Below are 18,275 nucleotides of genomic sequence, written 5' to 3' on the forward strand. Positions count from 1 at the left end.
CCTTCTCGCGATAGCGTCTCTGCCAATAAGAGGAAAGAACGTGCCCTTTCAAGCGTACGAGGCCGTTGGTCGCAACCAAATCAGAGGCATTATAAAAAACGCTGGGGACTTGACTTCTGAGGAACTAATGAACCCATTGCAGTGTAGCAAGTGCAAAATCCTGCAGGCGCGCCCTGTTCTTGCCACGGGAACTGTCATGGTGACATTTGAAGGTAAGAGCTTACCATATAAGGTCGGCCTGGGGTCATTTACTATTCGTGTTTTTCCGTACCATGCGCGAGTGGCTGTCTGTGATATATGCCACAAAATTTGCCATCGCAAGGAGCAGTGCCCAATACTTTGGCAGCACGACGCCCTCAATGCGGTATGCGGCAACACGAAGAGGGCACACAATGTCCGGTCACAGAACCGAAGTGCCGCGACTGTGGTGGTTTACACTTGGCCACAGCCACAAACTGCCCAAAAAAACGACAACCAAACCAGAAAATTGAACAAAAACGCAATCCGGCTGCCGAAAGGCAACGCAGGAAAACGCGGACGCAGGGGCGCCAGCACCGCAATCCCGAGGCAGAACAAGGTCTGTCCAGACCCATGATCAAGGCAACACGCCAGAGTTTCTACACCTGGCCAACGGTACCCCCAGCTGCACATTCTGAGGACAGCAAGAGAAACACCTTCGCGGATGTAGCTAAACAGGCGAACGCGCGCCTAACAATCGGTTTTAGCTTCGGCGCACGGCGTTCATGATGCTCAACACTAGCTCCCTCCGCGGGGCAACCTGCCTCGGGTAGAGGGGCGAAGCTTTGTGGAAGGAACTCAACTCATTCAACAGCGCTCCCACCTCCGGGTCACCACCCACATCCGCCCGCCACTACGACACTCCAGGATCTCGAATGGCGTCTTGAAAACTGTATGGCGGAAATAGAGAAATTATTCCATGCAAAGGTTGATCAGCTCATTACCCGGGCCATAGAGAAATGCGTCCACATCATCATATAGCGTATCACACTTTCTCGCATGCTCCCTTTTGGCACAACTCCACCGACAACCGTAGGAGCACATGCGGTGCGTACGCCTTGGGCACCACGAAACTCCATTGCTCCTTGCACAACAACGCCCCACTATGGCTAGCTTTTCAAAATCATCGCAATGGACAACTGTCTTGCAGTGGAATTGCCGCTCGCTTCGTAGCCAAAGGGCTGACATGACTACCCGGTTCATCAGCAAGCAAGACAACAGTCCACTTGTCATTGCCCTTCAAGAAATCAACGGCCCTGTGCTGAAAATAGTGGGCTACGACGGCTACGCCCCGTCAGAAGACCTAGCTGCACCCACGCAGATGGCACTGTATATGCGACGGGGAACTACTCACGTGCAATTAGATACGCAACCGTGGTTCTGCAGCACTCTTAGCGTTGTTGGTTGCCGGTTAGAAGTCTCATAACAGCGTACAATCCTCGTCTTCTGCGTGTACGTTTTCCAGAAACCACAAGAAAAAGAGGTAATAAGGTGCCTGTTGATCTCGGTTTTATCACCCACTTCAAGAAGCTGCATCCACAGGACACCATATTGCTGTGTGGGGATTTCAAATCTCAGCACGTCATCTGGGGATACAACAAATGCAGTCCGCGTGGCAGGTGCATCATGGAAGATGCCTCGAAGTACGGGCTGACACTTCTCAATACGCCCCAAACACACACGAGACTGGGACAGACAGTTCACCAACCAGACACGTCACCAGATCTCACCTGGAGCACCCGCACAAAGCTGTTTCAGTGGGAGGTGCTGAACGATTGCATGCGAAGCGACCACTTTCCGATACTCATAGGTTTTCGTACAAGCCACACCAATAGAAAGGTTAAGTCAGACGCCACTACACGACTAAGCCATATCACACACTGGGACAAATACTGCGAGTTATTACAGCAGCAGCTTCCGCCCAGTAACATTGACCATCTGGCAGCAAAGCGGAAAACCACCAAGAACCTTCCGTTTGACCATCCAGAACATGATAGACATCTGCTCACCTTATGGAATAGAAGGCTCCGGATTCTCGCTCAATACCGGCGGTCCGGCCAGACTGCGCGCCACAAAGGACGGTTGCGCAAAATGCAGCGTTCCATTGAAGAGTACACGACTACGCTCGCGTCAGACCGCTGGATGGGAATTTGTGAATCTATCAATGGGCAGACTCACATGTCCAAGGTACGGGCGATACTGCGCTCTCTCCTCGGTCAGCGCAAGACCTACAATGGCGGGGCTCGTGTGGCCCTGCGGGAAGGCATTAGCGCTCAGGAGCCCGCCGAACAGGCCACTCAAGTGTTTTTCCCTCAGACGTCTCGCCCTACAGACACCACGTACCAGAAGGATGCAAGTTCACAAGCCAGCGAGCCATTTAATAGTCCCTTCACCAAGCTCGAGCTGGAGGACGCCTTGCAGCATGCCAACGCACGTGGTACTGCAGGAGCCGATGGAATCTACAATAACTCGAAAATCTACAATCGGAATACTTGGTATGCAGCTTGACGAGAACTCCACACCGAGCACTTGGTTCCAACGTGTTACGAGGACCAGAAAACAAATCCTGCACGCCTTACGCAGAATCTCTAACCGCATTTGTGGAGGAAACGCAAGGGAAATGCAATAGTTTGCTCAAGCTTTTCTCTTTTCCCGTATCATGTATGGACTGCGGTATCATCCGGTCAACCTGAGGCAAATGCTCGCACTCGATCGGCAACTTAACAAGGCCAAACGCATTGTTACTGGCCTTCCAAGCTACACACGCCTCGATGAGCTGTACCAAGGTCGACAACCTTTCTGAGCTCGTCGACATGCACATCCGCACACAAGAGACAAGGCTTCACGTGACAAATGCCGGGCGGTACACGCGCATGCTCCTCGGGTATGGCATCCACACATTGCCCACTCTGCTCAACAAAACACCGCCGAGGGAAGTTACTGCACTCACCGATGGCAAGCCACTTCGGCTTAATTAGGACCCCACTCAGCGAGTTCGGCGCCTTGCCTATGCCAAGAGGCATGTCAAGGCTACGAGCGCCCTCCCCTTGACTGAATGCATCGTATATACGGACGCTGCACTTCCGGTAGGTGGTACCAGCAGCACTTGCTATGCCACTGCGCGGTACGACCAGATAATGGGTGACAGAACCGACGCCATCATGTATCAACAGAGGCGATGTACAGCACCCGCACAGAGTTAATGGCCATTCTAGATTATTTGGAGTGGGCCCTCGAAACTTCATCTGAAACTGACCCCGTTCACCATCGTGTGTACACTGATTCTGAGGCTGCCCATCGAGCATGCACTAATGTTTACACCGATCATGTGCTGCAAACGATTCGGCACCAGGCGTGCCTACTCCGTGAACGCGGTCACGATGTTACCATCCAATGGGTCCCCGCGCATTGTGGTATCCCCAGAAACGAGAAGGCTCATAGATTAGCGCGCGCTCACCTTTACACCACACTAGCCAGAGCCTCCGATACTCCTTTTCCTCTCCTAGCTACCCCACGCGAGCTAGCAGGTCCGATGGCAGACATGTATTTGACAAAACAACAACGTGCGGACTACCTCACAACAGTTGGCAATTCTCTCTTGATACCACCGCTCCCCTTGAAGTTATTCACACTGTGAGAGTCTGTCCTGCTTCAAAGAATTCAGACAGGCACACTCCTTACTCCTTTTTTGCTGAACCGTTTCCACAGAGGTGACACACCACCGCCTATAACTGGCAACTGCTCGACGTGCAACTGCCGCGCTGATCTCGACTACCTGTATTGGGAGTGCCCCCTCTACATTCCATCTAGACTTCGTGCCCTGGCCACCATAAAACGGGACCCTGGCCGTGTTCTCTCCGGACATGGGCCTGTCAGGATCCCAAGCCTTCGGATCAAGCCAGCGAGCTCTGGCGAGAACTCCTGTTTTCTCAAGAACCGGCGGTGCCGCCGGTTGGTGATAGGCTCCTCGACAGCCACAATATTCAAGCGGCCCCACTTAGCTGCCTCCAATGCGCCCGTTAAAAAAACGGAGGCAGCCCAACCCTTTCCCTCCTCTATAACACCGTAGTCCTTTCCACCACAGTGCCCGCGGCACATTATAATATGGAATAAACGTGGTTTCATTCATTCATTCGCCCGTTGCTTCCGCAGGTGATTTGAATTGTTATTGGTTGCTCAGTCAGTCTAGTGGTCGGTTTCGGGCCTAGCCGGGCCCATCACCCGCAGCGCTTCGGTGGCTTACGCCACTGGACCAACAGCTGCCGATTACCCGCCCTGCGCGTCAGGCACTGTGGCCTAAAGCGTACGGTCGGAGGTACCCCCTTCTCTGCCCTAGGAGTGTTACCAGGCCTGGTGGCTGTACGTGCATCAACCGGAATGAAATCGAGTTCTGAGGAGCTACTTCGTTTTCTCGGAGTGACTGAACACGCGTGGCGAGGGCCACCGTGGCCGTTTACGGCTTGGCTCGCTCTAACCCATGGTGGGATTCTTGGCAGGCTGCACTGCATTCCACAGGTAAGGCCCACATTTCTGGCGCCCAACATGGGGGCCCAGAAATGTGGGCATATCCTATCCTTAATCCTTGCCATTAGCATTAAGGAACTGAATAAAATAATAGAATAGCACGCGCGTGGTTATTCTGACTGCTCTCGCGCAGCACCGAACTGCCCTGCCGAGAGACTCTGCCCACAACGGGTTCGAGAGCAAGCCAGGACTCTCACCGCGTGTGTACGTTATCAGTCACTTCACAGGGAAGTATTAACTTTCTTAGTACAGGGGTTTATTACGCGGACAACCACGATACAGACACTACACTGCACTACGCACCTAGCCCCTGGGGCATATACACCCGTCAGCGTGGGCCCAGCCCTTATTCTGGCAGCAGTTTGCGTCCGCCGGCATTGGCCGGTGGACTCTAACCACGGCGATCCGTGCTGACATAGGGGAATGGGCTCTCTGTTGCCGCTACACATTTCAAGCAACTGGACTCGACCTGGAGGAGTCTGCGCTGTTCCTCTGACCTTCGACGGCGCAAGCCGTCACATTGCGGATACGGCGACAACCCACCAAGGAGTGGAATATCTACCGGGAAAACACTGGACATCCTAGATAACGCATTGACGAAATCAAGGCATGAGCTACTCGACATGGTGAGTGCCGTGAACTACGGCAGTGGGAAACAACAGCCAATGCAATAAACGGCCAAAAGTGGTCGAAGGGCATTGACATACCGTGCGATTGCTGCGAGTCTCAAGGTTGGTCTCTCCGGGGACTCTCCTGTGCGCATCTCCCGTTGCCTTGTAGGGTCAGGAGGAAGGGGCGTAAGAATCGCCCTCGCCCAAACAAGGACGAGGACGTCGCTAGCGCCTCCTCGTCCGTTTGGTGCTTGGACCCACAAGACATACCTCCATCGCCGTGTTAATCATCATCGTTTTTTGTTACTTTAAGGGCCGTTAGCTCAGTATTGCTTAAAAGAGGTCCAAACAAGAATACAGACATACATGAGTGCAAAAAATGTACCTACAATATTTCAGACACAAAAACATGTAACAAATGTAAAAAAGTGTAGACATACTGACATGTAATGTTTCTCGTAATGAAGACCGGTGTAGTTGACTACCTCAAGAAGCATCCGAATTCAATCCACCCCACCCTCCAGTTGATGGTTGAATGGGAATCCGAAAGCCCCATGTGTTTTTTTATGAGCAACTGACAAGACGAAGCAAGAACCTGGAGGTCTTCATTCACAAGAATCATGCGTATACCATTCGCCACCTTTATTGTATTTCAGCTCATCCGATCAACTACAAGGCTTGAGCTGTGTCCACTTTATTCAACACAGTGACAGCGACTTGTTCTCGTGAATATGTGCACAAAAAGAAGAGAGCCAGTTATTTGCGGAATTCTAAGAAAAGGGCCACCTTAAATTGTTATTCGTTACGGAACTCGTCGCACAACGCAAGAAGGGCAATGAATTCCAAGAGGCCTAGCCATACGCTGACCCGCGCATTCATAATAGGAGAATTGCGCATCGTTCATAAGCCTTCGACGGCGATTGGCCACGTAATCCCCCGTTCGAAAGACGGTGCGACAATGGGCAAAGCATCACGAGCGGTGTTCGCCATTCTGTGCGCAGACCTCCCCTCGTCGTATTGTAACGAAGCCAAAGATGACGAACTTATCTTGAATGAAAAAAAAAAACGTTTATTGGAGCTAACTTCGGCTCCCCTAATAACTCAAAGAATACAGAGGTGGCGAAGGAGCAGTAAACAAATTGACGTGCGCAGGCGAGTGTCGGCGAATCAAGTACCGCAGAGTCTGCTCTGGAGGCATTCCTCAGGACACTGTAGATCAAAGTAGATCCTTCGAAGCTGAAGTTGTCAGTTCAGAACAATCTCCCTATCAAAGCAGATAACACGTGCGGACGAAAAAATACGGTATTGAGCACACGCTTCATTTGGCCCACGGATAACAGAGATAACATAGCCCGCCGCAGCGGGTCAGAAAAACAAAACATAAACGAAGCAAATGCAAGATTCGCGGCATAACCCCTCTAAGCGTGTATTGACTTCGTGCTCAAATAAAAGACAGTCCGAACACGCAACAAGAAATGTCCGTCACCTTGCGTAGTATGGTTTCAAAAGAACCACATGAAAGACTTCGGGCCACGTGCGCGGTCGTGATGTTCCGGAATCACCATCTGGTATCACCTCGAAGGCACGTTGGCCAAGACGTAGAATTCAATAGGGTACCAAATACCATCGCAAAAGCCCCTCACTGAGTCCCCGTCGTCGAACGGGAGTCCACACCCACACACGATCCCTTGGGCGCTACTCGGAGTCTCGGTGTCGCAGATTGTAGCAGCCGGCATCCAAGAACTACTTGTCCCTTGTGCCAACTCGAGATAGCTGGCGCGGCTCCTCCTCACGCTGAACGTTGTCATCTGCGTAGTTTTCTCGATGGCCGTGTTGTACGCAAACGTGACATACCGAAACACTTCGTCCCAAGTCTTATGTTCAACGTCGGTGTACATATACAGCATACGTGCGATGGTCTCGTTTAGGCATTCCGTTGGTCCGTTCGTTTGGGGTTGGTACGACATCGTTCTTCTGCGATTCGTGCTGCTATAGCGCAAACGCCCTTGCATATGCTCCGAAGGGAAGGCTGTTCCTCGGGTCCGTTAGTAGGACTTCAAGGTCTTCATGTCGCAGCAAACTTTTTTTAGGTGCCGGGTGTCTTATGCTCTGGGGTATGTCCCGCGGCGTCGGTGGTGGTCCGGCGTCCGCACACCACCATTTCTTGGCCAATCCCCCACGTGGGTACGTGCTTTAGAAGAGGAACAGCAACAAAAACAACTCCGGTTCTGCTTGCGCTTGACCCCGTGATTCTTCAGATGAAGTAGGATGGAAGCAACAGCCCCGTCAGTGAGTGTGCTGACGCAATTAAGTGAGAACAGGAGCGCAAACACTAACAGCAATTACACCCAACTACAGTCCACGGAACGTGAATCGATCTCTTCTTTACCAACTGCAACGGCGAAGACTACATACAACCGCTGCTACGAGATCCACTGACTGTGCACTTCAACGACCATAAGGACGTCATACCCAAGGTAAGAAGACTTGCAAACCTAAATAAAGACCTTTAGATACCACTTCAATCTCGTCTCACTGGTGTATATACGCATACAATAAGGAAAATTACACCTATCTCCCCGAAGGGAACCATGAGTAGGATATATCAGCATTACGGGGTTCACTACATTTCCACCAAATTTGGCTAACAAACATAATGAAAACGCAAACGGAACCCCCATGGCGCTCCGCATCTTACTCATGGTTCCCTATGGGGAGATGGGTGTAATTTTTTTATGAAGAACTTCGTGACTTCTTGTGCAGTCCTTCTCGTAAGAGCGCCGTTCTCCAAGTAGCGCGTCATGTACTCGGTCGCTACGACAATTTACTCTTTCTCGGATCGTTACATAGGAATTGGTCCCAGAACGTCCATTAAAATATGTTGGAAGGACCCCTACAGGGTGGCGATCGCCGGCATAAGTCCGGCGGGTCTCTCCGGTGGCTTTTTTTGTCACTGGTAGTCAGAGTAGCTCCGGACATAGTGGGTGACGTCGGAAGTAATGCGCGGCAAGTAGTAATAGTGCGTCCTGAGCCGAGGTGTCCGGAAGTCGGGTAATGATGGCACGCTTCAAAAAATTTGTCACACTGGTCTGCGGGGATGACAAGAAGATAATTCCTTGTCGTTCCGGGGCTGAAAACTTTCTTCACGAGGAAGGACCTTTTTAGGTTGAATGCTGGTAAGTTCCGTTTGAACGCCCTAGGCGTGGCGACGTTGCGTCCTCCGAAGTCCTACGATAACGTGCTCTGCGTTGAGTCCTCCGATCATGACGCGGAAGTCGGGGTCGGCAAGCCGCAGCGCAGCTAGGTCGCTCTGTCCTGATTCCGAAGAACGCGCTGTCTTCATAGAGGTTTAGTAGACGGGTACGCGGGACAGGCAGTCGGCGTCGGTGTTTTTTCTGCAGGATTTATATACGACTATAACGTCGAAATCTTGCAGGCGCAAGCTCCAACGCTCCAGATGGCCAGAGGGGTGTGTCAAATCGGCGAGGCCACACAGGGCATGGTGGTCTGTCGCAACCTTGAATGGTCTATCATACACGTATGGGAGAATTTTCGCAATGTCTCATAAAATTTCGAGGCACTCTTTCTCGGAGCCTCAGTTGTTTTTCTCCTCCTTCTACAGACAATGGCTGTCAAAGGCGATTATTTCTAGGCAACCGCTTTGCTTATCGACAAGGACGGCACCCACGCCTATATTACTGGCGTCCGTGCAAATTTTCGCTTCGGCGTTTTTGTCCTTAATCCGCAGGCATGGGCTTATTTTGAAGGCGTTGTTGCGCCTCGCAGAATGCTTTTCCTTGGGCGTTCTCTAAGCTTAAAGGGTGTCTTAAAGGGACCTGTGACGCAGCAGAGGGTGCTAAGAATCCCTGGATCCGGACAGGCCGCCAATGGAATCTGAAGCTGGCAATGTTTAACGCGCGAACCTTATCTAGCGAAGCAAGTCTCGAGGTGTTGTTCGAGGAATTAGAGGGCATCAAATGGGATGTAATAGGGCTTAGCGAGGTTAGGAGGGCAGGCGAAGCCTTTACGGTGCTGAAAAATGGACACGTCCTATGTTACCGTGGTCTAGAGGACAGAAGAGAACTCCGAGTGGTATTTCTAGTCAATAAAAGCATAGCTGGCAACATAGACGAATACTATAACAATAACGAAAGGGCAGCAGGTCTTGTAATTAGGCTCAATAAGAGGTACAAGCTCAAGGTGGTGCAGAGCTACGCGCCCACATCCAGCCACGACGACCACGTAGGGGAACGCCTCTATGAAGATGTGGAATCGGCAATGGCTAAAGTAAAAACACAGTATACCGTAGTTATGGGGGACTTCAATGCTAAAGTAGGCAAGAATTAGGGTGGAGGCAAGGCAGTTGGGAAGTATCGTCTGGGCTGTAGAAATAGCAGGGGGGACCTACTAGTTGAGTTTGCAGAACGGAATAACCTACGCATAATGAATTCTTTCTTCTGTAAACGGGAGAGTCGGAAGTGGACCTGGAGGAGCCCGAATGGGGAGCACAAAAATGAAATAGACTTCATATTATGCGATAACCCTGGCGTCGTGCAGGATGTGCAAGTGCTCGGAAGGTTAAGGTGTAGTGACCACCGTATGGTAAGATCTCGAATTAGGCTAGATTTGAGGAGGGACCGCAACAAGCTAGCACGAAAGAAGCCGATAAATGAGCTAACAGTAAGACGTAAAGTAGAAGAATTCAGGATCGCGTTGCAGAACCGATATTCCGCCCTTAACGAGGAAGCCGAGCTTACGACACAGGAAGCCAGCGACAACCTTACACGCGTTTTCACGGAGTGTGCAGTAGAAGTCGGGGGCACTATGGCTAGACAGGATACTGGTAAACTTTCACAGGAGACGAAAGATCTAATCAGGAAACGGCAAACCATGAGAAGCTCTACCGCAGCTGACAGAATAGAAATAGCCGAGCTCTCGAAGTTAATCAATAAGCGTAAGACAGCTGACATACGGAAGTATAATATGGAGAGGATCGAATACGCTGTAAAAAACGAAGGTAGCCTAAAAGCAGTGAAGAGACGTCTTGGCGTGGGGAAAAATCAGATGTATGCACTTAAGGATAAGCAAGGCAATGTCATCACAAATAGGGATAAAATAGTCACAGTGGCCGAGGAGTTCTATAGGGATCTGTACAGTAGCCGGGACATACAGGATAATGCCGAACAAGACAGTAGTTCAGAGGAGATAGACTTCCCACCAGTAACGACCGAAGAAGTAAGGAAGGCTTTGAAAGAAATCAAAGGGGGCAAAGCACCTGGTGAGGATCAGATAACAGCAGACCTCTTGAAGGATGGCGGAGAAATTGTACTTGAAAAACTGGCAAACCTGTATACGCAATGCCTAATGACCGCAATGGTACCGGAATCTTAGAAGAACGCGAACATCATCCTAATCCATAAGAAAGGCGACATGAAGGACTTGAAAAATTACATGCCGATCAGCTTACTGTCAGTCGTCTACAAGGTATTTATCAAGGTAATCGCTAACCGAATCTCTGCAACCTTAGATTTCAGTCAACCTGAAGAACAAGCAGGGTTCCGTAAATTTATTCAAAAATGGACCATATTCACACGATCAATCAGGTGATAGAGAAGTGCGCTGAGTATATTGAACCACTATATACAGCCTTCATAGATTATGAGAAAGCGTTTGAATCGGTCGAAACCCTAGCAGTCATTCAGGCATTACGGAACCAGGGGGTAGATGAGCATTATGTAAGAATACTAGAAGATATCTACAATGGGTCTACAGCTACCATCATCCTCCATAGGGAGAGCAGTAAAATACCTATAAGGAAGGGTGTCAGACAAGGAGACACAATCTCTCCGATGTTATTCACAGCATGCTTACAAGAAGTATTCAGAACGTTGGATTGGGAACAGGTTGAAGTAAGGGTTAATGGAGAATACCTCAGTAACCTCAGATTTGCTGATGACGTTGCCTTGCTAAGAAACTCGGGGGACGAATTGCAAAGCATGCTTTCCGCACTGGGTGAACAGAGTAGAACCGTGGGCCTGAAAATTAATATGCAGAAAACTAAAGTAATGATCAATAACCTTGGGACAGCACAGCAGTTTGAGATAGGTGGCGAGGCAGTGGAAGTGCTAAGCGAGTATGTCTACTTAGGCCAAGTTGTCACCCCAGATCCCAACCATGAGGCAGAGATAATTAGAAGGATGAGAATGGGGTGGGGTGCATATGGCAGACATTCTCAGATAATGAATAGCAGCCTACCATTGTCGCTGAAGAAGAAAGTGTATGACAGCTGCATCTTACTGGTACTCACCTACGGGGCAGAAACTTGGATCCTCACTAAGAGGGTTCAACTTAAACTGAGAACGACTCAGCGGGCAATGGAGCGGAAAATGATAGGTGTAATATTAAGGGACAGGAAGAGAGCGCAGTGGGTCAGGGAGCAAACTGGTGCTAAAGACATATTAGTAGAAATTAGGAAGAAGAAATGGACGTAGGCAGGGCATGTAATGCGAAGGCAAGATAACCGCTGGTCATTAAGGGTAACAGAGCGGATCCCTAGAGAAGGCAAGCGTTGCAGGGGGCGGCAGAAAGTTAGATGCGCAGATGAGATGAAGACGTTTGCAGTGATAATTTGGTCACAGTTGGCACAGGACCGACATAATTGGAAAAATAATGGGAGAGGCCTTTGCCCTGCAGTGGGCGTAGATAGGCTGATGATGATGATGACGATGATGATGATGATCCTATGTCAAGCGCGTAAGTGGCTCTGCAATGCGTGCGACGTTTGCAATGAAGCGCTTTTAGTAAGGTCACAGTCTGAGAAACATCGCACGCCCATCTTGTCTTACGGCCTTGGGAAGCTCGCTGTGGCTGAATTTTTTGCCGGTAGAGGCAGGACTCTCACGGTGTTGATCATATGGCCTAGAAAATTTCGTCCCTCGTACCCGATGTGGCACTTTTCAGGCATCAGCGTTAACCCCCAAGCGAATAGCCTCACTACAGACTCCAACCTTGAAGGGTGTTCGTCGAAAGTCCGGGTGAATACCACAACGTCATCGAGGTATACGAGGAAGCTGTACCACTTCAGGCCAGCTAGCACAGTGTCCATGACTCTTTGAAATGTGGCTGGCGCCGTGCGCAGCACCAAATCCGTCACCAACAGCGCAGCTCCAACTGCATCACCAAAGTGCGTCCGGGTTATGACTGCAGTCTTCTCTCGGTATGCCTCATCCACTTCTATTTGCCGTTAGCCTGTCTTTATATCCATGGATGAAATGTACTTCGCGTGGCAGAGGTGGTCGAGGGCGTTGTCGATACGTGGCCGGGGGTACACGTCCTTATGCGGATTTTGTTCAATCGCCCGTAGTCAACACAAAAACTTAATCTGCTTTCTTTATTCTTCACGAGTAAGACCGGCGCAGCCCAGGGGCTTTTCGATGGCTGTATAATGTTGTCGCTGAGCATGTCGTCCACTTGTGCCCGGATGGCTTCCCGCTAGTGTGAAGACACGCGGTGCGGTGACTGTCGGGTAGGTCAGGCTCCACCTTCGTTTATAATTCGGTACTTCGCTGGAGGCGTCTGACGTAATTTTGAGTTTCACGAAAAACACTCGCTGTAGCAAAAGAGCGTTCTTCTTGCGGTAGCACCGGATTCACGTGGAAGGGATGTGGAAGCTTGATGGCGTCTTCGGGTGTGCGTTTAAAGTCGGCGAACGCGACCATGTCACGTGCTTCTTGCGTTTCTTCGAGGAAAGCTATTGCAGCGTCTTTGTTTAAAGGCTGGTACTGCTCGGTAAAATTGTGACTAACACGTGGGATTGCGCTGCTTAAAGCGCGCAATGCCTCTTGCGACGGAGACACCGCGGTAGAGAAGCAAACTTTGGACACTCAGTACAATAGATTCGACGTGAGGAGCAGCCTCTTCACAGTAGGCGGTGATCACCAAACTTGCGCGGGGTGGCAGGGTGACATGATCATTAGCGATCTGTAGAGCACCACGCTGTTTCGGTTCCAGCATCATAGAGTGATGAGAGCTTGCTCTGAAGATACAATATTGCACCGTCGTCCGTCAGAAACTCAATTACAAGAATTCCGTCCCAAAATAACAGCAGTGAGGCAAAATAACGAATGCGGCTTCGTACGTCGTGCCGTCATGGCGACGCGCGATGTGCACGTTCCACTTGGCGTTACGAAATGGCGTCCTGCTTTGAGTATGTGCGGACCGTCCCATCTGGTCGTATGTTTCGTCAGCTCAGACGCGAATGATCCGCTCATTACGCAGTAGTAGGCTTCCGTGTCTATGAGGGCGACTTCCCTTCATTCCCTTCACCTTCATTCCCTTCAACATTCCCTTAACCAAGAAAGAGCTGCATGCCACTCTTTCAGCGTCCGGCCGTTGATCTGCGCCAGGACCTGATGATGACTGACAGCAAAGATAGGAAAGCTCCTGATCAATGATTCAACGCAAATTAAATCTCTGGCTCTGTGCCCAACCACTGCAACTGCACTGGAGTGGCTGCTCTACTAAAGCCAGAAAAATCCACCTTGGAGCTTCCTCATACAGGCCCATCGCCTTGGCAAGCTTCATCAAAAAGGTTATGGAGAAAATGCTGTTGGCATGACTCAAATGGTTTCATGAGATACACACCATTTCTGTATATAATTACAGGATTTTAAAGGCGGTTATCCTCTAGACAGTGTAATCACGCAGGTCGCATCCTTGGAGGCAGGAAGACACTGTCGCCGACTCGTGGGTGGACTGCTCTGTGACCTCAAAGGCGCTAGTGCCAATCTGGTTCACACTGCTATTATAGATGTTCTAGGTAACGTGGGAGTGAGTGGCCAACACTACGTGTGGATCTGTAGTTAACTTAATTGTCGCGCAATATTCATATCCACCTGCGCGGGCGAGAGAGGGCGGAAATCTGCTGTTCATGCTTATAAGCTGAATCTGGTGCAGTTTCAAGTATATCTATAGCGGTCCGCAGAATCTTCTTAGTGCGCGCCCTGTCAAAGTCTCATTTAAGCTTGAAGAAGATGCGCTGTTCTTACGTTCACCATAATGTCGATGCTACAATACCCCATCATATTTCATCATCATTCAGCCTATCTACGCTCACTGCAGGGCAACCGCCTCTCCCAAATATCTTCAATTATCCTGCTGCTGCGCAAACTTTGGCCAATTTATACCCGCAAACTTCTTGATCTCATTTGCCCATCTAACTTTCCACCACCCCCTGCAACACTTATTTTCTCTAGGAATCTACTCTCTTCCCCTAATGACCAACCCTTATCTTGCCTTCGCATTACATGCCCGCCCGATACCAATTTCTTCTTCTAATTTCTACTAAATTTTATTAACGTGAGTTTGTTTTTTACCCACTCCGCTCTCTTTTTGTCCCATAATGTTACTCTTATCATTTTCCGTTCCATTGCTCGCTCACTTGTCCTCAATTTAAGTTGAAACCTTTAAGTGAGCCTCGAAGTTTCTGCCCCGTAGGTAACTACCGGTAAGATGCAGCTGTCAAACTTCCTTCTTTGGGGACAATGGTAGGCTGCCATTCATTATCTGAGAATGCCTGCCGAATGCGCTCCACCTAATTCTTATCCTTCTAAATATCTCTGCCTCATGGTTTCGATCCAGGGTCACTACTTGGCCTAAGTAGATATATACGCTTACCACTTACACTGCGTCGCCACTATTATTCCCTTCACAGCTTGTTTCTCGTGGGATGCGTTCCTAGTTCTAACTGACCAGGAGCATTTCTTTGGCCGGTCCGCTTTACTCACTGCCCCGGACTCCAGCCCTAGTCACTCTGCGGTTCTAGCTATGCCCAACATCCCTGTGAGTCTTCCCGGACACATGGACTCCAACAGCAAACGCCGTCGGGCTCTGGCCGGTGCGTGACGAATTCCTTCTGGACAGAGCACCTCGGCCCACTGGCGCCCGGATCCTCGCCATCGGGCATACCCCCTAACGTGCAAAACGGAAAACACCCGGTGTAGAGAATGACGCCGTGGTCCCCCCATTCCAGAACTGCCCAAAACCTCGTTTCTTCCATTTTGGGCCCCTGGGTCCTTTTCTCTTTCATTCCCATTTCACTGCAGCCTCCCAGGGGCAATTCAAGTGGCCGGTGCCGCGCAATTCTCACCGGATAAAAAAAGAAGGCGTGTTGATGGAATGCAGAAGGAGGCGTGGGGTGCGGCCTGATCGCGACGAGCATTGCCGGTAACCCACTTCTTCACCAGAGTGGGTTTGGTCTTCCTGCTGTAGCAATAACCCCAATTTCCCTTAAATACGTCAATTGACCCCCAGCCCTCAGTCTCGAGCGCCTTCGAAGCAACTGACCACGGCGATGGTAGGACCTGTGACGCAGCAAAGGGTGCTAAGAATCCCTGGATCCACACAGGCAGCCATGCATTGCAATCTGAACCTTGCAACGTTTATCACGACAACTTTATCCAGCGGAGCGAATGTAGAGGGTTTGCTAGAGGAATTATATGGCATTAGATGAGACGCAATAGGGCTTAGCTAAGTTAGGAGGACAGGTGAAGCCTTTACAGTGCTGAAATATGTACACGTCCTATGTAACTGTGGTAAAGTGGACAGAAGAAAACTGGGAGCGGGATGTCTAGTCAATAAAGCATAGCTGAAAACATAGGCAAATACTACAGCATTAACGAAACGGCAGCTGTTCCTGTAATTAGGCTCAATACGAGGTACAAATTCAAGGTCGTACAGGTCTACGCACCGAAATCGAACCACGACAAGAAGCTAGTTGAACGCTTCTGTGAGGATGCGGAATCGGCAATGGCTAATGTAAAAAAAAACAGTATACCGTAGTTATGGGAGACTTGATTGCTAAAGTAATCAAGAAGCACGCTGCAGACAAGCCAGTTGGCAACTAGGGTCTGGGTTGTAGAAATAACAGGAGGACTTTTTTTAGAGTTCGCAGAACGAAATATTTCACGCATTTTGAATACTTCCTTCTGCAAACAGGATAGCTGGCAGTTGATGTGGAAGAGCCTGACTGTTGAGCATAAAAATGAAATAGACTTCGTACTAAGAGATAACCCTGGCGTCGTGAAGGATGTGGAAGCGCTCAGAAGGCTGAGGTGTAGGGACCACCGTATGGTAAGATCTTGAATTAGGCTAAATTTGAGGAGGAACCTTAACAACCAAGTATGAAAGAAGCCTATCTATAAGCTAACACTAAGACGGAAAGTTGAAGAATTCAGAATCACGCTACCGAACCGATATTCATATCTAACCGAGGAAGGAGAGTTTATGACACAGGAAGCAAGCGAAAATTTTGTGGACATTACCACGCAGTGTGCAGTAAAAATCAGACGTACGACCACTAGACACGATACTGGTAAACTTTCCCAGGAGACGCAAGAGTTAACTAGGATACTGGAATCCATGGCAATCTCCATAAACACTCAACCCTAAAACACAGACCTTTGGGTGATTTGAAGCAGATTGAATAATTTGCGGAGTTTAAGGTGACGTTTTTGAAATATTTTAGGGAAAGCGCAACGTAATATAAGGGCCATTAGGGAGGGAGAACTACAAGAATTTAGTTTATTCCTGCGTAACAACAGCATCACCGTTCCCGTCTTTCTGAGCTGGTATCATCTTTTTCCTATTTCGCAAAATAATTTTAAGGTCAAAATCAGCAGGTAAATAAACAAAAATATAAGGGAACTACACGGCCAACTATATAGCGGATGTGGGCAATATTGGTAATTAAACCACTGAGAATCGCACGAACGTAAAATAAGGAGTTGCGTCTCGTTCGTTTTGAAGAGCGGCAACTGTTTCATGAATGTAAGAAAAATATTTGTTTCCCAATCGAAGAAAGGTATAATCCAAAATGTGAAACGAGAATGCTCTTACTTTGCTTGCACGTTTGCTAAAACCGTAACGAAGACCAGAACAACGCCCAAAGTGTCCATTTCCGGTAGAATCCGCGGTACCAGAGCGTCCTTTTCTGCTGTAAATATCTTTTCGAATTACCTTAGAAGCTGCGTAGATATCTTCAATTTTGATATCAAAATTCTAAATATACATTTCTATGTTGGAGAACAAAACCCCATTCTTTCTGATGACGAAAGTGGGTAGACCGTAAGGTGTATTGTTGTTTACATTGGTATAACAGATACCTCAACATGCAAAAATATTCTTCATTGTTTGCCCACAGAATTCAACTTTGAGGGTCCGTAAGTTGAGAGAAGGAATTCAGAGTTATTTGAAGGGATACCACTACTCCCTTGGGATAAATAGACAAAATGATGGACGTGGGACTAGTAACGCCCCTTTACTAAGAAGCAAACTTTTATTGTGACGAGAACGCTTCTTTTATACGCCTTGTGAACACGTATCCAATCCACTTGTCATATGTGTACGCAGGAGGGGCGACTTTTGCCTTAGGTTTCGCAAGAACTGTGGTACGCGTCAAAGACCGGAAGGTAGGGGATCCTTGCTTGGCTGAACTAACGGTATTATTGCGAAGCATTATTGCATAAGTAGGTGAAGCACCTGGAGTCTGTAGCCGCAGACCACATATAAAATGAATGATGGACGGCACACAAATGGACGACGGTCTAAAGAAAGAAAACAGGGCATCTGATTTGAAAAAAAGGCCCATCTCCCCGCGAGGGGGACTCGAGTAAATGCGTCGCATAGGGGGTGGGTGTATTGCGTTAACGTTTAGTGTTTGGGGAGTTGGTGGTAGTAAATGCGTTGTATCAGCAGCTTCTTGACGTAGTTTGAATGAGTCAAGGATATAAGGCGGGTTCGTAGCCTTTCATTCTGTGTCGGTTTTGTGGCGCAGGGGGAAGAGCACCATGTACCTCGCGTTCCGCCCACAGGTAGTGAATTCTCTTGTATCAGCAGCTTCTTGACGTAGTTTGAATGAGTCAAGGATATAAGGCGCGTTCGTAGCCTTCCATTCTGTGTCGGCTTTGTGGCGCAGTGGGTAGAGCACCATGTACCTTGCGTTCCGCCCGCAGGGTCGTGGGATCAAAACCAGGCACCGGTAAGTATCATTTTTTTATATGGTGTAGGGGCAGGGGTGCGGATCTGTTCTTGAGAGCGAGGAGGGTAGCGTGATGCAGGAGAAGA

General features: G+C 49.3%; 1 long non-coding RNA gene across 1 annotated transcript in view; it reads right to left on the reverse strand.

Annotated features, from left to right (window-relative positions):
* LOC144145540 (uncharacterized) overlaps positions 1-17,152 on the reverse strand; it is a 90,942-nt gene extending 73,790 nt beyond the window's left edge. Inside the window, exon 1 of the long non-coding RNA XR_013317521.1 lies at positions 17,049-17,152. This is a non-coding gene — a long non-coding RNA (uncharacterized LOC144145540). The remainder of the gene's footprint in view (positions 1-17,048) is intronic.
* Positions 17,153-18,275: the final 1,123 nt, after the last annotated feature.

This window comes from Haemaphysalis longicornis, unplaced genomic scaffold (assembly GCF_048455015.1).
Source record: "Haemaphysalis longicornis isolate Haplotype H1 unplaced genomic scaffold, Haemaphysalis longicornis Haplotype H1 scaffold_7, whole genome shotgun sequence".
Classification (NCBI taxonomy): domain Eukaryota; kingdom Metazoa; phylum Arthropoda; class Arachnida; order Ixodida; family Ixodidae; genus Haemaphysalis; species Haemaphysalis longicornis.